Below are 23342 nucleotides of genomic sequence, written 5' to 3'. Positions count from 1 at the left end.
CTTTATTTTAATGTTAAATGTATAATTCATATCACCATTCTATTATCTATTTTAAGAATAAACCTCTTGACTTGAATTTTTTGCTTAGGCGTGTCTAAATTTAGACACACACACACACACATACACGCCTACACATGTGTTGAAAAGTAAGTTAAAAAAAAAGTTAAGTTTGAAAAGATTAAACAAAATATAGGTATAGATTATGAGTTTATTTACCGCGATAAAGCAAAATAATATATTAGATAACGATGAGGTTATTTACCCCTTTCTGTTTCTTACAACACTAGCACTTTGGACTAGCCTATTCAGAAAGTATGAGTTTGATTTACGTTTAAAGTAATCGAAACGAAAGCGCGTTCAGCGCTCTGATTGGCCGGCTCGAACAAACCAACCAATCAGAACGCCGAACGCGCTTTCATTTCGTCAGACAAACAGCAGCTTAAACCAATCAGCTTAATTTTATCGATTTAAATTTCCTCCTGTTACTACGTCTACTACACATTGCTTCTGTTACAGTCTTCTAAGTTCTAGTACCATCAGATCTGAACAGCCTGGTCTAGTTGCAGTCCAGCGCAGAAGAATACACAGTATCTTCGGATGACCACATCCACGATGTTTGGCAGCACCAGTACCAGTTTCCTGTATACCCGAGTCAACGAAAGAGAAGGTAATATTATTTACTTCTGTAAACTGTTACCAAATGCCTCATTGGTACTATGTATTTGAGACGAATCGGTTAGAAACCTCGGTTAGGCTGTGATAGGATAGATGACTAATATTTATTTTAATGTCCGTCTTGTAGATTATTTTAAAACATTAAATACGTATTTTTTATTTTCTTACGGAAACCAATAGTCTCGAACATAATATGTCGATTTGAAATATCGCGTGACGTCACTTTTGAGTACGTTTTACATGTACATACTCAACTAGCTACTTCCGCGCGGTTTCACCCGCTCTGCTTGGCTCCTTTTGGTCATAGCGTGATGTTTTATAGCTTATAGCCTTCCTCGATAAATGCACTATCCAATACAAAAAGAATTATTCAATTCGGACCAGAAAGTAGTTCCTGAGATCAGCGCGTTCAAACAAACAAACAATTAAACAAACTCTTCAGCTTTATAATATTAGTATAGATAATGACGTAGTTAGCTCCCACTCCTAAACTTTGATTCGTTTGATATAAGTATTGTTGTTAGACTATTGGAATCTAAAATAAGTATCCAAACTTAGTCGTATCGTGACCACAACTCATTCAGTACTTAGTTATCAGACTATTTTTATTTCTGTTACTCCAATATCATTTTGTTTGTAATGATTTTGTAAGCGGGTCAATTTCTGGGTCAAATGTAAATCACTTAGCAACAATTTAACAATGTAATAAGTTACTTGATGTAGTTTGTGCAATAACGCTGTTGCTCTTTGCAATATGGATCATATTTTTTTACATTTCGGTCAACAGCGGCATAAACAATAGGAAAGGCTTCGATATTTAAAAAAAATCTCAGCCAGCAAGGGTAGCTACTTTTCACTCTTTACCAGTTATATTAAAGTCGCATCGTCACGCCTTTACCACCGAAGGGGAGGCAGAGGTGCACATTACGACACGTAATGCCATTGTACAATGTAGGTACACACACAATTTGTGTTATAAGTCCCATTTGTAATAGGGGGTGAGTCTATTGCCATATATCGGCTAAAATTCCAGACTCCGTGCTACTATTGAGAAATTTTTCAAAAACTGAAAACACCCACTAATTCTTTCCCCGACCTGGATATCGAACTAGAGACCTCTTGCCTAGCAGTCGCACTTGCAACCAAGCGACCAACGAGGCAGTCAGTTAGCAGTTATATTAGAACCCACATGTAATAAAAGCTAAACCAAATTCCGTGCTACCTGAACCTAACTAATTATTTTTTTACGAAAACACAATAATCCCTTCTCTAACAAACAAATATTAGAAAAATGTACTTATATTGTTTCAGGTCGATGCTTGGGAGAAATAACAGCAAAACATCAGGTGATACGATTGGAATTGTACCCTAAAATAGAGTAGCCTAGAATAGAAAATTAAAAACACTCAATAAGTAGATTAGTTATAATAACGTCTGAGTACTTTTATATTATTTTTAAATCAGTTTACTTATCATAATATAGGTCAAGTGTCTCCTCCCAAAATTAAGAAGAAGTAAGTCTATTGTGTAGGTGGCCATTATAATATTTATTTGATACGAAAATTATAAGTTATTTTCGAAATAGCAATGCGTAAGCAAAGTCCTTCTTGATCCTAATGTATCTTAAGTCTGAGGGCGCTTTTCCACCAGAGATGTGCTATGCTAACGTTGATGTGGATGCGTTTGGTTACCACCTATCACGGGACCACAGGGTCCCGGATAGGAAAAGAAATATTATTTATTTATGTATCATTTATTTTATTATTATTGCATACTCGAGCTGCGCGTCTTCGTCGCATAGCTACAGTATAAGAGGAAACGGTCACATAGTTTTACAGCCTATTACATCTTCGTTGCTACGAAGCTACATAGCACATCTCTGATGGAAAAGCATTCTTAAAACCATATATTGATCCGTCTGCTCTTTTTCTCTATCCCATAACACAAACTAGATAGACTACAGATAACAAATCAAAATCATAGTTCAATGACCTGAAAACCTGTAAAATAGACGCCTAGCATTTCATAATAAAAACTACTGAAACTATTGCCTCTGAAACTAGTCCGCCTGTAACCTATTGTATACTTTTCCTGTTTGCTGCTAACAAAAACTGTTAAAAGGAAGTCACGGCCTGAATTTATCAAGTACATTGATTATTTATTTAAAACTTATTTATTTGTAGAATTTACTTGGATATATAAGTAATAAATGTTTTAAGTATTGTTTTTCTGATTACTCAACTTATAAGTCTTACATGGAATCATTTCAAATACTTAGGACACATTTTAACCGACTTCCCAAAAAGGAGGAGATTCTCAATTCGGCCGTTATGTTTTATTAAGTACCGTAGTGTTTATACTCATATGTAAATGTTACAACTTATATTCAGAACCCTAATCTTCAATCTATTCCAATAATTAGTTTCTTTTAAACACACTAGTAATGCACTAACTTACACTGATATACGAGAAAGCACTTCAGCAAAGACTTAGTAAACACGGGGATAAATGTTATCATAGCACTTTCCCAAAATGATATAACAACATAATAAACTAGTTACTGTAGTAACAAACTCGATAAAATATCGCTCGTCACTAGAAAACAATTTCAATATCGATAACCTTACATCGCACTGAACGTACTAAGATGTCATCGTGCCCAATCAAATCCGAACTATTCAAGACGAATCAAGCGATCACATAGGCACACATATTAGGGCACATAAATGTTTATGTATCACATTTTTGCATGTCTGCGTATATTTATAGCAGTGGGCGGCGGACTGCTCGACCTTGCGCTCGAGACAAACCCAGCACCACGACACACGATTTCACCTCACAACCATCGCCACAATCTAAGAAATCAACATCCAACGCTGTCTTCGTTCAAGAATAACTACACTGTCGCTGTTCATACACAGCGATGTATAGCGAACACAGTGGGAAGGACCGCTTTGTCCGCGACTCGGTATCCAACGCGCGCCTCCAGTCTCGTTTGCCAATTTCGCGCACAAGTTCATCGACTTTTGACAAGGATGCATGAATCAAGTGTAATGATACGATACGGCATCGCTCTTTGTTCCAACCGGACGGTGCCGCATTGTTTTAGGAACGCTGACCTTAATTAATGTTGCCTAACGTTGGTAGTAGGGTTCATTCAGTTGTGTAAATTGCTTAGGTTTCTAAATATTTCTATTAATATCTTTAAGAGCAGTGTTTGCAACTAAATACATTCAATACAGTTTTCGTACATTTTCTAATTTGTTTATTTTTTATTCATATCACGCGTGACGTCACCTTTTTGGGTAAACCAACGTACTTTTTTCGTAAACTAGCTAGAAGAGTTGTTAAACGTTAGTCTTTTGTTTTTGTGAGAATCATAATGTAATTATTGTAATATATTTTACCTAATGCATTGTTAATAGCTATTTTTAGTTTTTACCTAAATTCTTTGTATAAAAATGTGGTCTCATTGAGAAAAGTGTAGAAAATAATTGTGAATAATAAAATATTGTATGTTATTGTAATTTGGTGTTTTATTTATTTTGACTACGGTCTTAATGGCCGCATATATTTATTTTGATCAACAGAAAATGTGCCAAGTCTACAAAATTTGTTCGAAGGTATTTAAATTATACACATTCCTTAAATTATGGTTGAATGGAATTCACTAAATGATTTACATAATGTTTTGTAAATACAGAACCAGGTAGAGCACTTTTAAATAATCCTTTAGAGCAGAAACAAAGGTTTCACTCCAAAAATATTAGCACATAAATACATTGATATTTTGGATGACTTGATCAATGTAGTTAGATATAAATCTACAAAAATAATCATACCTACCCATACAGTCACATTTCAATATAGAACTTTCAACCAACACGAACTGCTAAGGAGTGGAATTCTTTGCCGGAGTCTGTATTTCCTGATGGGTATAACCTGGGTGTCTTCAAAGCCTGAGTGAATAGGTGGCTTATGGGCACACGTGCTCCATCGTAGACCGCATCAGGACTTATCACCAGGCGAGGTAGCGGCCACATGTTGCAACTATCAAATTAAATACCGGTAACATCGGGTTTCTTTGACCCTAGGAGGTAACTTTGACCCACATTCTACAACCAATAGGAATCCAGAACAAAACGTATATTAGTTTTTCATTGGTCTAAAAGTTTGGGTCAAAGTTACCCTCTAGGGTCAAAGAAACCCGATGTTACGGTATATTAAAAAAAAAACACGACGTTATACTTTTAATTTTCCTTAACATACCGCATCCACGAAACTATCAATTAATACAGCACACGTTCCCTGTAAGGAGTGTCACGCACACACACGCAATCAATTGTGTGTCCGATACACTAACACACACGACAACACAATGAATTCGTTCGGCCATAGCCCGATCAGGTCACCATGAGATTTTTTTTTAAAAAGACAGTCTATAAAAGTCAAAGGGAGGGCGAAATGTGGCATTTTTTGTCAACTTTGGAGCTGATATAAGGTGACTTGTGCAAACTGCTAGGGAGTGGAACTCCATGCCGGAGTCTGTGTTTCCTGATGGATATAACCTGGGTGTCTTCAAGGCCCGAGTGAAAAGGTTGCTTATGGGCAGATGTGCTCCATCGTAGGCCGCATCATCACTTACCATCAGGTGAGATAGCGGCCAAACGTCGACCCATTAAATGTAAAAAAAATAAACTTCATATAATCCTGTTGGTAACTGTCTCTTTGATATCGCTCACCTAGTAATATATTGGCACATCTGCAAAAAATGCGAAATTGACTTTATATGGTTTACGTGTTTAAAAGTGCATATTAATCTATTTATTTCCATATTCCACATTCCATAGAGAGAGGTCGTAAGTGTCTTTATACCATTAGGTATTGTAGTTTCCCCCCTCACGCACGTAAAACAACGGTTCATTGGTCAGTAAACTAAAAACTAAAACAAGTCAGGTAAACTATGAAAACCGTAAATGTGCCAATATATTACTAGGTGTATGATATGATCACAAGCGAGGCAAGGTTTGGTAGAAAGTCAAAGTCGTAGTATAAAGTATTTATTTGTGAAACATAAGGTTCATTAGGGGTTGTAGGGGATGCTGCTATACATGAAGAGATCCTGCTATGTTTTGCTTTGGAAAGCGTACAAAATTTTACAATATGTCAAAACAGAGGTCCTAGGTTCGATACCCGGATTTAAAGAAAAGTCTTATTAGGTTTTTACATTCTCTTAACTATAGAGTAGTATAGAGCTTGGGTACCTGTTATTCGAAATACCCTCTACAACATGGACAAACATTACTCATGAAAAGTATAGGTACTACATATTGTGCTACAGACTGCACGATTGGCGCGGTGGTTGGGCAACTGGCTGCCGTGCAACGTGTAGCGGGTTCGATTCCCGCACGGAGCAACTCTTTGTGTGATCCACAAATTGTTGTTTTGGGTCTGGGTGTCATGTGTATGTGAACTTGTATGTTTGTAAACGCACCCACGACACAGGAGAAAATCCTAATGTGGGGCAACGTTTAAAAAAATGTAATAAGTATATTTCAGCCTACCTCTTCAGAGACAAAAAGTTACAAGACTTATAACCAGGTTTCTTGAATTAATTCTTAATAGAATAATTTACTGGAAATTTATAGTTTGCCGTTAGCAATGAAAGGGCTTGTTGGACAAAGTTTTCGCAAATGAGAGCACCAGAAAGGGAACAGATGGTAAGTTTCACTGTTAAAAATATTGGTCAACTTGAAAAGGTATAAATTGTAACCAGAACATTTATTAATACAAAATTACAGACAATATTATTAATACAAAATTATAGACTGCCTCGTTGGCTGAGTGGTTGCAAGTGCGACTGCCGAACAAGGGGTCTCGGGTTCGATTCCCGGGTCGTGCAAAGTATTACTGGGCTTTTTTCGGATTTTCGAAAAATATCTCAGTGGTAGCACGGAGTCTGGAAACATGGGACTTACAACATAAATTGTGAAATGTGGGTGCACATTGGCATTATGTGCCATAATGTGCACCTCTGTCTACCCCTTCGGGGATTAAAGGCGTGACGTTATGTATGTACAGACAATACCTACTTCGGTATATAAATACATAAAAAATAAATTTATATTTATTCATCATTTAGGCAACAGAGAGTACAATTTTCTAAGATCGGAAAAGGAGGATCTTCCAACTAGGCGAGGTAAACGTGCCTGGTGGGATTTACGTTGAGATTTCCTAAGCATGTTTATTCGCAGGTAAACTTTATTGATTTAGTCGTCTATCATCTAACGTCTATGTGCGACTTCTGTCATCTGTCAATTGTCATGTGTTGCCACAATTATATCAATAAGTAAGAGTCCACTACTATATTACGAAACACGGGTAATCAGGAGATGGGAAAGCAAGATCAGCTGTTAACAGTGAGGCGTCCGCGCCCGCGTTATCGGAAGACTACGTATTTTGGAAATTAGTGTGCATGCTAATGAAATTTTGTTATTGTGATAAAAATAAAACTAATAAGTATACAAAAAACGTTTCTTCGGGAAAGTTGTTTGTAATCATGAGTACAATCACGTGTTTAAATATCGTTCACTAATTACCAGTCACCTTATATTGGCGGACAGAAACTCCATTCCAAAATCTTGCCACCACTCAACCAGTGAAACAGTCAATAGAATCAATATCATAAAAAATAAACACATAACTATTTTGTTTACAATACAATCTTCTAATCTATAAGATGAAATCTAATGACATCTATAGAGTTCGATGTCTCGTCTCTGATAAACCACACACACATACATAAGTACTTGTTTATGTACATTTATATGTATGTACATAATAGTACTTAGGGCCTCTTCACAGGGCAGGCTGGACAGGCTTCAATAAGTAATAAGAAATGATACAGAGAGTATAATTTATATGAATACAAAATGTGACCTTAAAACAGTAACGCCATCTGTGATCGCGTATTAGGACTACAAGACGTATATTACACAACATATCACACTCTTTTATATTCCTGAAAGACCATGACTGACACACCATGTAGGCGGATGAAATGTACCTAACATCTGCTTTTCAGTTATGTTATAAGTCCCATATAATAGGAACCGAGCCATTACTTTTAAGTGTGGGAGAGCCATGCTTCGGCACGAATAGGCCGGCTCCACCGGAGTGATACCACGGCCTTACAGAAAACCGACGTGAAACAACGTTTGCGTTAATTTCGTTGAGTGAGTTAGGCCGGCAACACACGTGTAACGCGTCTAGTGTTTCGGGTGCCCATGGGTGGCGACGATTGCTTACTATCAGGATCAGTCCGCTCGTTTACCGGCTTATACAATAAAAAATGCATCGTAACAATAAAGGGTTATACAGCTAAACAACTATTATAGTTCTTATAAGTATTTTCCATGAAACTTAAGATTTTTTTTACAAAAAGACAATCATATGTATCCCTCTCTACCCCTCCCAAATATCTCCACAACAATAACAATATTTGTATCGTCATTTACCAGTTCTATTTCTATGTGAAAATGGACAAACAAGCACATTTCCATTCAACTTATATTATTACTTCAGATAGCCTAGTTAAGTGCCTCCTATCATTGCGACATCCAGTTCATGGCGATTCGTTTATTTTGCCTAGTAACACATAATGTGTACTTAAGTGGAACATAAACGTGTCTATATAACTATTATGTAACAGTTTGTATATAATATGAAGAATTTTGCTAACTATTCGTTATTTTATATGGACCTACATTCCAAGTGACTAATATTGGTTTTCAATACAGAAATATAACTTTACTAATTTAAATGTAGATATGTTATGTCGTACTTGGACGTCTGAGAGACAGTATCAGCATACTTACATCGAAAAAAGTATAAGTTAAAAGCACCCTTTTTCGCAAATCATCCAATGACTTCTCTCGCCCTGGACGAGGCGAGAGGGAGTGTCAGACTCTTACTGACTAAAAACCACCCCGTTCCTACTCCTGCTCGTTGAGCCGGAGCCCCGGTAAACCCGCTAGGTAGTCCGCAGCTCCGGGTCGGGCATCAGCCCTAAAGTTAAAAGCATCCTAAGTCAAAAAGGTACGTAATAAAATTTTACTTTTTTTACCATAACCTAGGGCAATAAGACCAATTCTACGACCTATACCAAAAAAACAAAATTGCACGATAATTTCATTATCTATAATCCTTTATCTGTTCATTATATACTTTCGCATGTCCCTGAGATAAATAACAATCGTAATGATAACATCAAGATATGTAACATTTCCTATAAAAATTAATTAATCAATCGGCTTAAATTTACTTCCTGGTAGGCTGGCCATGAAGCTAATACTGCTATTATCTATCTTAAACACTTAAAAAATAAATTATCAGTTAACTATAAAACACTAACCCTCGCAATTTATTCTAGATAGTCTAGTATCTAGATTAACCTAGCAAGGTTAAAAAATAAAAGACGTCACATTACTTACCTGCCGTACCTCGAAATGATAAACCTATTATAAGCAAGGTTGAACACGCCCAAATGTTTGGGAATTACATTTTTTAATTTATTAGACGATTTTGCAAACGTTCTATGTATGCATAAGATACTTGCGTGCTTTTTTGAGCGGGTTCTATTCCCGCACGGAGGAATTCTTTATCTGGTCCACAAATTGTTGTTTCGTTTCTGGATGTAATGTGCATGTGAACTCCCATATTTGTGAACGTACCAACGACATAGGAGAAAATCTTAGTATGGGGCAAAGTTTTATTAAAAAGAAAAAAAAGAATGCGACTGGACCTACTATTTAATATAATGTAAAAATAACAAATTAAAAATATGAAAATGAATGTAGTAGAATTCACCAAATAAAAGCAGTAGGTATGTTCTAAAGAAATCGCATTTTAATACTAGAATGTGGATTATTTATTGTGTACCTAATTGCGCTCGACACGCCATCCTACTTAGCGGTGGACGATACTTTTTCCTTGACAAACTCATATTTATTATGTTACAAATATTTTGACTGCTTCCGTTTGCTTTTTATATTTCCGCCTACATGTACATAATTTTAAGGTTAGCAGACCGTATCGGGTAATCGACACTAGTTTATGAAGTTAAACTTCACTTTTAAACTAGTATAAGCGACTTCATTTAAAAAAGTCCCTTACGACTTGCTTACAAATTCGAATAAATCTTCAAAAACGAAAATTCATGCCATAAGAATGTTCTATTATGACATGAAAGAAAGACAAACTAACACATTACATTTATAATATTAGCAAAGAAAGTAAGAGTGGGAGAGCCAGTCGACTCGACCGGTGTGATTACACGGTCTCACAAAAAAAATCGACATGAAACAACGCTTGTTGTGTGAGTAAGGTTACCGGAGGCCCTATTACCCACCTTCCCCAATCATCTCAAACCCCGATTCCCCAACAATTCCTAATCCCCAAAAGTCCGGCAATGCACTTGTAACGCCTCTCGGGTGTCCATGGGCAGCAGTGATTGCTTCCCATCAGGTAATCCGTCAGGGCGTATACCGGCTTATACCATAAAAAAAAAATTACAAGGATCTATTTCAGAATCTATCAATAAAAGTGGTTTACCAGTTTACATAAAATTGTAACAAATATGTCTTGGTTATTGTGTATTTATGTCATTAATAATATAACCTTTAATAACAATTGAATACCTAGACTTTAAAATACGCATTTAGGTAATATTTACAACAATTTTCCTCGACTGAATTAGTTCTAAGTAAATAAGTAACTACTTAAAATGTTGTTCACTTCAGTACCTTAATACTCATTAACTATCCGGAGCTGCGAACTACCTAGCGGGTTACCGGGGCTCCGGCTCGAAAAGCAGGAGTAGGAAATTGGCGATTTTTAGTCAGTAAGAGTATAACACTCCGTCTCGCCTCGCCCAGGGGGCGGGAGAAGACATTGGATGACTTTCCCCACTTAAAAAAAAAACTCATATACTGCGAGCCTTATTTTTGACCCCAAGATGGGAAATCCTCATGGAGCTCTCTCGCCTGGGGAAGACAAAAGGAACTGTCAGACTCTTACTGACTAAAACCCACCCCGGTGTCCCGTCTCACACGTGGAATTTCATGACTCGAGATTCATGTTCATTATTGATTCATGAACAAGGATTAAATAGACCAAGAAAGGGACGAAATATCAGAGGAATTATGCTTAAAAAATCAGGCGCCTCCATTGTCGTACACAGAATATGCAACGACAAACAAATCCATGGCAGTTTAAAGGCCTCTAACTGTCAGCTGCCCAGCACAAATATTATGAATACGCAAAAACTAGTTTTCGGGGCAGAACCTTTAACGTATTTGCTTACACAAAGCAAATAAATCACCATTGTAATGTCTACGATTCATGAACTAATACTAATTACAAATATTTGTTCGAATATTATGAAAAAAAAAATAGTCTAGTACGACGGAAAACATTGTGGAATCATGTGGTTTAATGTCCATGGTATATGCCAATTGTAGTGGTTTCGCATTTATCTGTATTTCCTCCGTCCCTTTTTATTTACCTATGGCTAATAAATTAGTAGGCTATAAGCCGGTAAACGACTGACGGATCACGTGATGGTAAGCAATCGCCGCCGCCCATGAGCACCCGAAACACCAGAGGCATTACAAGTACGTTGCCGGCCTTTTGAGAGTTGGGAATATAACGAGATAACCTCACTCACAACAACGCAAGCGTTGTTTCACGTCAGTTTTCTGTGAGGCAGTAGTATCACTCCGGTCGACCCGGCCCATTCGTGCCGAAGCATGGCTCTCTTACACTTATTTTTTGAAATCGTCGAAACCAGATCTATTAATTAGTATTTCTGTTTTTGGAAGCAGCTGTGTCGAAACAGTAAAAAAAAACTATAACACTAACTAAATTATGCAGGTTAAAAATATACTTTTTCACGTTAAAACACTAATACATGATTTAAGCAATACACCCAAAATTATACAAAATGGATTTCAGTAGGTACTTAGATTAAGTTATTCAACAAAAATGGCTAAAAATAAATAAAAATAGATACCATTCTCATATCAAAAACGCGGACAAACCCGCGATTGAAGCTTGTTTCTGTACAAACCACACGTTGGCTGATAACCTCAAATTATTGTGACCTATATAAGTCAATTGCTGGCTTTTAGTGGTTATAATTTGCAAGTGCGAAACGCAATGGACGCCGCGACACGCGCCGCGTTACCAGAGAAATTGGGAGTCATTGACCTTTTGGCAGTTTTTTTTTGATGTATCATTTTTAATTTTACTCTTAACTCTTAAGCAGCTGCTTGTTGGTCGATATCTTCGTTAGAAGTTGTATGTGGTTGTCAATGTTACTGCCGAACATGCGGTCTCGGGTTCGATTCCTGAGTCGTACAAAGTATTAATGGTTTTAATTATTATGTTATCGACTTACTCACGTAACTGTTTGACGAGGAACTCGACTAGTTTCAAGCCATGCTAGAGGCTCATATTCATGAGTAGCATTCCGCAACACACGACGCGGCGATTGTCGTGCTGCTACTGTTGCCGCGTCGTGTATCGTCGTAATAATAATTAATTTAGTATGTCTCACGAAAGTTATAATAAAATTAATGGTATTTTTTTCAAAAATGAGTTATCAAAAAGACATCTGCTTACCCCATTCAACGAACAAAATATGTACACGCAAAATATGTTTTTCACAAACTTATCCAATTCTGTAACCGTACAAAAGCACCAATATATCTAAGTATCAAGGCTAGACTTTTTACGTCACGCCTAAGCACTAAGACTTAGGCATTGGACGCGTTCCTTTTTTGCTGAAGCATGACTTCGCCCATCTTGGAGATTAGAATCTTGAGTGACGTCGAAAATAATGATTGATCTTAATAATTTTGAATACCTATGGTATATAGATGTAGGTGCTAAAAAATAGAACGTTAGTAATTGTTACCAACGGTTTTGTTCTTTTATTATGGTATAAGCCGGTAAACGAGCAGACGGATCACCTGATGGTAAGCAATGAAGCAGGGCTCTCCCACACTTGTCCGCGTGATCAAAGGAAATAGCCTGTTTTACTCTCCAGCCTCATATTATCAGAAACAAAAATCATAGCATTAAATTGCTCCATTAAACCTTAAAAAAATTACAAAACAAACTCACTTACATATCGGTTCGGTACAATTTTGTCTGTTCTGGCTAATCTCTGAAATGGCTGGAATGATTTTGACGCGAATTTTGTTGGTAAATAGCTAACGAGTAACTAAGGCTACTTTTAGTTTAGAAAAAAAAAATACCCCAATTCTGTCAGTAGTCATTATTCGACACGGATGAAGTCACGGGCAAGAATTAGTACACAACAAACAAATAGGAATAGTAATTATACATAAATAATATTTAGTATATGGAGGAGTAAACAAGGAAAATCGCGAGTTGGTTCGTCGACCGGCAAGCAGCCACTGCTTCTAGGAAACTACATGACTAAGCCCACCACTTATGCTTAAACATCTGCTTATACTTCAACTGACTGCACTTTATCTACAGATTCATTCAATTCTAGTTTCATTTGCGGTTGAAATTCAACCAATTTTAATATATGAAGGTTTTGTTGAAAACCTTGATAGTTCCAGACATTTTGTATTATATATACAGGTGGTGCGGTCCTTAGGAGGTTTTAGGTTTTATCAGATCGACTATCTATATCAGACCCTAATAATATGTGTGCCTGTGGAATTCCGTAGCAATAACCTTGTTACAACACTTTACATTTGTTTTTGGTCTTTATCATCACTTCTGTTAATTGTTAATCCTACTGTATACAATAGACTCTGCCTATACCAACGGCTTGACATTTTATCCCAATTTTGGATATCTAATTTAAAACATTTGATTTTCCAGTACGTCTCTTTCGGCTCGAACAAGGATTTTAAAACACATTCTAAATCAATAAACATTTCGTATATAATAGACACTTATTCCTAAATCCTGCTCCTACGCACGTCAGAAACCTGCAATCATATAAACACCTACTGCTCCATATCAAATGCAGTATCAAGGCATGCGTTTTTACTCAAACGCATACAAAAAAAGTTGAAATCCGCGACATGAACGGCCGGTCGGCAGTCTTCGCCACTTCACTTCTATATTTAGATGCAGTATTGCTATACTATGCTATCTGTAGTCTATATGTACGCAGCGAGCAGGTCAAACGATGCTGCAGATTGATAGGACAGAGACAGAAGGTCCATAATGGGAAATTGCGGGAAATTGATAAAACTAATCGCTTACCAAAGGGTTCTGTGTCGGCCCATTTGCCCCTGATTCAATAAAAATAAGTGCTTGCTTACAAAACATTTCCATAGCTCACAGTTTGCGCTAAGATTTAGGTGTATCAGAGAGTGTTGCTGCCCAGACTCTATCAAATGTCCTTTAGTTGGTTACTATGACCTCTGTGGTAACTGCACTGCACTCTGCACGGTTTGCGCGGGGTCAGGGCAACCAGCAACATATATCGGGATTGATTCTTGAACTTATATGGTTGTAAACGCACCCACGATAAAGGATAAAGTCCTAGTGTGAAATAAAAATAAATAATAAAATAATCTGCTCAGCCGTCACTACACGTATAATTTTAGTAGTCAATACAAAGTGATCCTTCTACTCCATTCCTGTATATGGACATAAGCTGTTACCATCCTACTCGTCCGCCTGCACAAAGGGTAGACATTTATTTCTGTATCTGTATCTGAATGTCAACCAGACACCACTAGCTCGAGATATTTGGGAACACTTTCAATTTAATACAAAATTACTTTTAAAAATGTACGTAGGTACTTCATTAGTAGATATTAATTATTTACTACACCTTTTTCTTGGAACACGAAACCTTGTTATAGAGTTTGGACCAAATTCCTGAAATTGGAGTTCATTATTACTTAATTTAAAAAAAAAGGTCACACAGTACGCGACGTCATCGCCGCGTCTACGCACGTTGCTCATGATGAAGAGTCCTTCTGTGATTTGAAATTAGTAGAGCTTTTCTCCATTAATGTATGAGAGTAAACCGAGATTTTATTTGGTTAATTTAGTATGTCTCATGATTCATGATTCCTATTCGTAAAGCTGCTAAAAGTCTGATAGTCCTTTTCATCTTTGCTTTCATCACAAATGAGGAATGAATGAATCCTGCACGATGCTTCCTGAGGATTTTCCACTTTAGGATAGAACTAGAAGTCATTAAGATCACCACAAAGGGTGAGATCAACTAGACTTTCATAAAATAGGTCATATAAAAAGGCTCAACGTTTCGATTGCTTAGATTTTAATCTTGATCGAATCCTACATTTCGGTATCCATTGACAGATTTGTCTTCATTTCATTGACAGTGTGCGTTCAAAACTAGCAATGGACTGCACACATGACTTTAACTTCATAGTCCTGACATAAAGCTATTAAATTTAAAATAACATACGACATATTGTAAAACCGCCCACACACTGAGAATCCATTTTCAAGTTTGCCTTTACTACTCGCTGGTAACTATAAAATTCTATGTTTTCGTTTCATTCCACTATTAACATTCAATAATGTATTTCACTTCATTTTGTGTTATTTTTAATGTTTGTATACGTTTAGGTACAACTCAGAAACCTGATTTTCAGTCAGTAAGAGTCTGACACTCCCTCTCGTCTTGCCCAAGGCGGGAGAAGTCATTGGATGATTTTCCCACATAAAAAAAAAATGGCCGTCAAAACACCCATGGCCGACTCTCAGGGCTCAACTCAAATGCTGCGCAAAAGTAGTTTATCAAAACCACACGAATCATGTGTAACTATTTTTTTTAAATAAATGTAATTATTCAAATGTCCTAGTAGACTTAATTCTTCTTTTTTCTGCTTCTTTTCCAAGTTATTCGAGGTCGCAATTAATCATCTTCCATTTTACTAGTTACTGGCACATAGTTACGCTTCTTATTAGACTAACAGAGTCGCGGGGAGCCAGTGGATACAGGTGGCGGCTTATCGTTCTACGTGAAGCACTAAGGGAGAGGCCTTTGTTCAACAGTGAACGTCTTCCGACTAATGACGATGATGAGGATTAGACTACCTGGAAGTTCAAATATTCTCATAACTTCCTTAATGTTTATTTATTTACCAACAGGACTATTATGGTTGCTACCACAATTCATAGTAGCGATCTGAGTCAACGTTTCTGGAAATCAAATTATAGCTGGTATTTTCCTCAAACATAGGACTCAATTTAGGCAACATGGTACATATAAGTCAAACTACTTAATTACTATAGGTGCCTTAGATGCCTAATCCGGAGCTGCGGACAATCTTTGTGTTTACCGGGGCTTCGACTCGAAAAGCAAAGGTAGGAATGAAGTAATTTTTAGTCAGTAAAAGTATGACACTCCTCTCGGCTTACCCAAAGCCATCAGATGATTTTCTCCCCTCAAAAAAAGCAGTAGCCAGAAGCCTAAAAGTAGAAAAGTTCTTTCCAAGAATGTTGAACTACTCAATGATATAAAAAGAATGGACAGTCACTTCTTGAAAAATTCAGACATTCCACAGAATCTGGATAAACCAGTCAACCAACCTAGTTGGGAAAAAGCCAGGAAAGATAGACAAACTATGTCACCGAACCACGATGTCTTTGTTTCATTATTTTTTTCATTGTATTTTTAACAGCGATCTTCGATAGCAGAACCTTCAAAAGAATTTAGAAAGACGTCTAAAGTATAGCAGTAAATAGCCAGGAGCTGATGGTGACCATGAGCATAATAATGAAGAGTACCTTTTTTTTGAGGGGAGAAAATCATCCAATGCCTTCTCCCGTCTTGGGCGAGGCGGGAGGGAGTGTCAGACTCTTACTGACTAAAAACCACCCCGTTCTTTCTCCTTGCCTTGAGCCAGAGCCCCGGTAACCTGTTACGTTGTCCGCAGCTCCGGAATAATGAAGAGTACCTACTATTCAGATTCGACGGCCGGTTTGACCGAAGTGATATCACAGCCTCTCAGAAAACCGACGCGAAACAACGGTTGTGTTGTGTTTCCCAATCTTCCCAATCCCCGATTCCCCAACAACCCTTAAATTCCTAACCCCCAAAATGCCGACAACGCACTTGTAACGCCTCTGGTGTTTCAGGTGTCCATGGGTGGCGGGATTGCTTACCATCAGGTGATACCGTATGAATGATAAATTTATATGTATGTATGATGAAAAAAGATGTAATAAGATTATGTGACTAAGATCTAATATTAATAACAACATTAGACTATACTAAATTAACTAAAAATAACGGTTTACTCAAGTAAATATATCGAGAAAAGCTCAACTAGTTTCGAGTCACAGTCATAGATGGATAGTAGCCTGTGCGATGTCGCCGCGTCCTCGCACGCTGCTCATGAGGAAGAGTCCCACTGTGACTAAAACCTAGTAGAGCTCTTCTCTGTATATTTACAGGATACAGATACTCAGTATATTTAGTATGTCTCACGACAGTTATTATAAAAATATTAAACTAAACTTTCGATCAAAACAAAACAGTTTTATATGCTTTGAACTTGCTTAGGTATATACCTAAACCTATATAGGTTGTGTAATAGTTGCCTACGAATACTAAGTGGGAATCACAATAGAAAATAGTAGGGTAGCCATAACTGTGACCGATTGTTTGCCAAGTAATTGACAAATATTAGATCGCAATTAAGAATCGTATTCTAACTATGCCACACTATGTGCAACAAAATGATTTGGTTGCAATAACATTAAATAAATAGATTTTTGAAGTCCTCATTTTTGAGAAGGGAAATCATACAAAAGACGTGGTTTTTAGGCAGAGTCTGCCTAAAAACCACGTCTTTTTGAGGGGGCAAATCATCCAATGACTTCTCTCGCCTTAGGTGAAGCAAGAGGGAGTGTCAGACTCTTACTGACTAAAAACCACCCCGTTCCTACTCCTGTTTTTCGAGCCAGAGCCCCGGTAACCCGCTAGGCAGTCCACAGGTCAGGAGAGTTTTGAAATCTTAGGTATAAAACATTGCTACATCCATGGATTCTGGAAGTTAAACCTCCTGTATAAAATCCTCGGTCTCGGCTAACGAGTTAGAGTGTTATCTACTACTACCTACTAATGGAGATCACGGCAATCAGCAGGGTGGCCATAATGCCAAGAAAAAAACAAGAAAAAATTAAAGAAAAAAACTATAATACTTATAGAAGAATGTTTTTTAAAATTATATTTACCTACATTAAAGTTCAGAGGATTTAGTTTGTCCCTCAGAAAATCTTTTTATTTTAATGAATTTTGCACCCTGAAAAGACAAAGAAAAGCCATAGTTAGAATTTTACTGAACCATGTTGAATGAAATATTACAGATATTCAATGATTTTAAACGTAAATTTTGTAGGTAGACATGACCAACAGTTGCGCATGCGACCGCTTGGCCTACGAAACTACGAAAGAGTCTTCAAGATGTTGGCACCGTTTGCGTCTTAATTTATTAATTCCACACATAGATTATCATTGATATATCAAAATGAATGATGCTAGAAAAGTGTATGTACATTGTAGGTACATGTTAAACAAAGTTCAACGGCCTAAATGGCTAAATATAAAGGCAAACTCGGCGTCACCGGCCGTCCCGTTCGTTCTCATGCAAAAAAGTGCGCGGGCGCAACTCAACGCGCGAATCCATTGGTGGTAGGTAGATGTAAACATTAGGAATTAGTCAACTGATGGTCTAGTTTATTTATTGTTTTATGTAATTTTTGTGAAGCTTTGAAATGTACTGTGAAATGGAAATGTAGGATGGACCTGCTTTTTTAGACTTTTTTGTACTTTTCCTTGTGACAACAGCAGTGCGTAGCAACCAGATGAAAATTGCTACTCAAAATAATAGATATACATACTATCTTTTCTACTGACTTCTTGTAATTAAATGAACAGTCAATTTTGACTGCACAGTTAGCGCGGTGGCTGGGCAACTGGCTGCCGTACGACGTGTCGTGGGTTCGATTCCCGCACGGAACAATTCTGTTACACAGATTATTGTTCCGGGTCTGGGTGTCATGTATATGTGAACTTGTATGTTTGTAAACGCACCCACGATACAGGAGAAAATACTAATGTGGGGCAACGTTTAAAAAAAGACTAACGACGCCATGCTGTAGTGTTATTGTTATTTTACTTGCTTTTAAACATTAAACAATATTATTTTATGAGCTTTATGTCTTGATTATTCTGATTGATCCTGATTGGCTTACGTGTTTATTACAAGTCATAAAGACTATTTAAAGATGAGGAGTAAGACTTGTCATTGGAGTGAGATCCATGAAGAAATTATTTATTTATTTGGACAACCAGTAATTGTTACATTAGGACTTACATCTATACACTTACATAATAATTAATTTAAATGCACAACATTTTAAGGTATCACAACATTTGGAACCAGCACCAACTTCACTGACGGAGAGACTGGCGGACAATTCAATTTGACGTTTCAAAAGTGCCTAATTAAGGTTTAATTGAAATAAATGACTTTGACTGCGATGACACTTAAGACATGATACTACAGCACAATTTAACTCAATCTTACTATGTGAAGCCATCAGACAACCACAGATGGGGCCCAGTAGGGCTGATGCCTGATCCGGTGAAAAGCAGGAGTAGGAACTAGGTGGTTTTTAGTCAGTAAGAGTCTGATACCCCCTTTCGACTCGCCCAAGGCAGGAAAAGTCATTGGGTGACTTTAAAAAAAAAGGCTTACAATGTGGGCCATTTTTATATTAACCTTTATTTTGGTACTTTTTCTTTCTTTTTGAACCTTGAACCTACATTTATCTAGTGTATCTTATTTTAATATGACCCTTCGTGCGTTGCGTCCATGAGTCTGACTGACATTCGGACGTAATGCAAAAATAATAGGTGTCAAAGTACATTGTACAAGCAATGGCGCCCAGCTTACGTCACGATTCTGAATAATCGTGACGATTTAGTGATTTCCTTAATTGTCCTTTACATATTTATCATAATGACTGGTTATATGTATGAACTTGTAATATTATTGGTTATTTATTGCTATCTCACGACTGTCTGCTTCTTTGGTTGAGTGGTCGCGACTGTTGTGCTTAGGGATTGGGGGTTCGATCTCGATTTACTTTTCCAATTTAATTTTCAAGAATTTACTAAACAACAAAGTACGTTACACAGTTACAAAATATCTTTCTTAAAAGATACATTAATTTGACTGCACGGTTGGCGCGGTGGCTGGGCAACTGGCTGCCGTGCAACATGTAGCGGTTTCGATTCCCGTACGGAGCAACTCTTTGTGTGTTCTACAAATTGTTGTTTCGGGTCTGAATGTCATGTGTAGGTATGTGAACTTGTATGTTTGTAAACGCACCCACGACACAGGAGAAAATCCTAGCGTGAGGGCAACGTTTTTTTAAGAAAAATAAAAGTATCTAAGAACATTCATTACAAGATAACAAACTTCAACTCTATTATCTTCCATTACAGTTCAAAATACAAGCAAACAAACAGACAAACAGACATCTGACCACCAATAACAGTCCCCCAAAAAAGCCAAACAAACCTAACGTACTTACCAATTCGCAAATTCGTATCCACGTGCTTAAAACCGGGTCATTATACTCCGGCGAGTTTCATTGTTTATTTAATTTTTTTATCCGAGACTATCCGAGCGTGTGGTCCCCGCTCCTTGTGAACACAACTTTGACGTCACCACGACGCGTGTAACCTAGATCCAGACCACAGAGTAGATCTAGTCTAGAATTGGGTACTATCCTCGGTCAAAAATAAATTATTACAACTTTTCAATACAATAAAATATTAAAAAATAATCACACTCTCATTCATAAATTTGATGAACTATTTAATTTTCGATTTTTTCTAGCTCAGTTTCTAGAAATAAGTCTGCTATTTGACGTCAAAAACTTATGACGTCATAATGCACTATTTCATACAAAGTTCATAGAAAATATCGTTTTTGACGTTTCGAAAAAAGTATTGAATTTGACTAGTAGGAAAGTAGCCTATTGAACGCATAGAAACGTAGGCTACGTTACGTGTGTCATAGGTAGACTATGTGTTGAGTTGATGAAATAATTGACGTTAAAATTTCGTTTCCTGGAAGTTTTTTTAGGATGATATGTATAATTAGATGCTATTTTGAGCTGGTTTTCAGTCTGAGTTTCAGTCTTAGTAACCGTTTCGACTAATACTAAACTATGTAGCTGTGCGAGGAAGATGCGCAGCTCGAGTATGCGATGTATCGATAGTTGGGAAGCCATCCATAGCACGCATCTTTGCATATAAAAAACATATCTTAACTGAGTCCGTTTCCACCAGTGCTAAGCTATGTGTACCAATGAATATGATTAGTGAAAGCGAAACGCATCCACAGCAACGTAACATAGCACATCTTTGGTGGAAAAGCAGCCTTAGAGAAATCTATCAAAGTATCAAATATTGGGTACTAACATATAAAAACTAAAATTTTTCATTTGTTGCTAGTTCAATACGAGTCACACATGTATGTCTACTAGCATAAAACTGGATACGATACCACGGAGTATTTTAATATCGGGAAAACCCCACCATTACTTTGTCTTTCGGAATCTCTGATCTCTCTACAAATACAATTTCATATAAACAAATTCAATATTTTTCCAATCATTTGAGAAGATCTGTTATTTTACTCGTCTATGTATTCATAGATTCGTATGAAGTTTGATAACAGTTACATGGCGGGAAAGTATTATTTCATAGAACTATTTATCATCTTGTAAGTAAAATTAAGTCAGTTTTTGTGAAGAGGGGCAAAAACGTCATGAATTTCAGATCAGAAAATCAGAATAAAAAAAATATATTTTATTATAGCCAGAATTTCTGTCGAAATATCTCATTTATTTATATACTCTTTTTCTTATTTAACAGCAAAATCAACTACCTACACCTACATAGGTTCTCAGCTTCGATTCCACAATTTCCACACACATAAGAAAACTGTCAGTTCTAAAACATATAATATAACTCATGCAAACAAAAAATAAAAAAACAATCTGCCTACCTGCGCAAGCGCAACCTAGGCTCAGTCAGACCACTGACCCCAAATTGAGAGCCGGCGTCCAAAGAATTAACTGCGTGAACGAACATAACGCAAATAAAAAAAAATATTGAACGTCTCAACGCAAAAAAAAAAAGAAAAACATTTCAACTTTGAAAAAAGAACTAATGAATACTCTGGCCAGTGCGAATTTCTTTGAATCATACGGTTGTGCTTTACGCGTAAACTATTTTTTTTTTTTAAATCAGCACCGCGTGACGCATCACTAATATTCTTGGTAACCCTTTGCAATATACATGACGGGTAACCGTACTACAGAACATGGGGAATAATCACTACATAGTATTAAACAAAGTCGCTTTTTCTGTCCCTATGTCCCTTCACTACACAGTATAAAACAAAGTTGCTCTTTCCGTCCCTATGTCCCTTTGTATGCTTAAATCTTTAAAAACTACGCAACGGTTTTCGATGCAGTTTTTTAATAGATAGAGTGATCAAGAGGATATGTTTAATACATGCATAATGCATCCATGCGAAGCTGGGGCGGGTCGCTAGTTATAGATAGTTTTATAAAAAAAGTCTGCAAATAGACGGCGCCACTGTATTAATAGTGTTGTAAAGGGTAAGAACTAAGAAAAAAACATTGCAATTTCATTTAATTTCAACTTGATATTGTTTACAGACTATTAACACTCTAAACGGCATGGGGAGCAAAAGAGAACGACTCTAGCTGAGGATTTGCCTTCAACAGATTTTTGTTAGCAGTAAAAATCTTTAAGTTAATGATAGGTAATACGATCGCCCAGAGGTTATAGACTTCCGCTTCTCATCCACGAGGGTGCGGGTTCGAAAGTATCTAAGTTTGAAATAGTCAACCCACATTGAGCAAGCGTGGTGATTTATGCTCAAACCTTCTCATGCGAAAACAGGCCTTTGGTCAGCAGTGGCCACTTATAGGCTGTTGATGTGTGAATTAAAGTTAAATAAATATTGACTTTTGTTTTAGTTATTTGCTCAATATTGAATTAAATTTCAGATTATCAAATTTCACTCTTCACTCCCAAAAATCACACTAGCGACCTCTACGCAACGCCAAAATCGACTCAATAACAACAATGAAATATTCTTTACTTACACAAGTTAAAGGAAATTACACGTGTAGCCTACTTAGAAGTCTGGTTTTGTGAAATTAGTTGAATAATAAACTCGGTTCATTAAACAATAGCCTGCCGGCTAAAATAAACCATTCCGTAAGGCTAATTACGTCTTAAGCAAACAATTAAATTTCAATCTTATTCTTGGTATAAATATGTATTAGTATTCTGTGTCGGTTTCTAGATGGTATCAGGATCTAATGTGCCGTTATTTAATTTTAATATGAGGTTGAATATGTTTAGTAGTATGTCTCGGGAAGTATCTCTAGTTAACAGCTCACAATTAGGACCCACTTAATTTTCAGTCATAATTTTGGGTCAAGTTCTTCTGTTTCCTGCGTTGAATTCACCAAGAAGTGGAAACTGATGTTCTCTTTTCATCTCTATACCT

At 36.8% G+C, this 23342-nt stretch overlaps 1 long non-coding RNA gene across 1 annotated transcript; it reads left to right on the top strand.

Moving 5' to 3' along the window:
- Positions 1 to 285: 285 nt before the first annotated feature.
- Positions 286 to 4202, top strand: LOC118265036 (uncharacterized). The gene is made up of 3 exons (XR_007707342.1): positions 286 to 667; positions 1987 to 2021; positions 3445 to 4202. It is a non-coding gene; the product is annotated as an uncharacterized LOC118265036 (long non-coding RNA).
- Positions 4203 to 23342: the final 19140 nt, after the last annotated feature.

Source organism: Spodoptera frugiperda, chromosome 28 (genome assembly GCF_023101765.2).
Source record: "Spodoptera frugiperda isolate SF20-4 chromosome 28, AGI-APGP_CSIRO_Sfru_2.0, whole genome shotgun sequence".
Classification (NCBI taxonomy): domain Eukaryota; kingdom Metazoa; phylum Arthropoda; class Insecta; order Lepidoptera; family Noctuidae; genus Spodoptera; species Spodoptera frugiperda.
The sequence above is the reverse complement of the archived record's forward strand: the minus strand, read 5'-3'. Positions and strand labels throughout refer to the sequence as shown.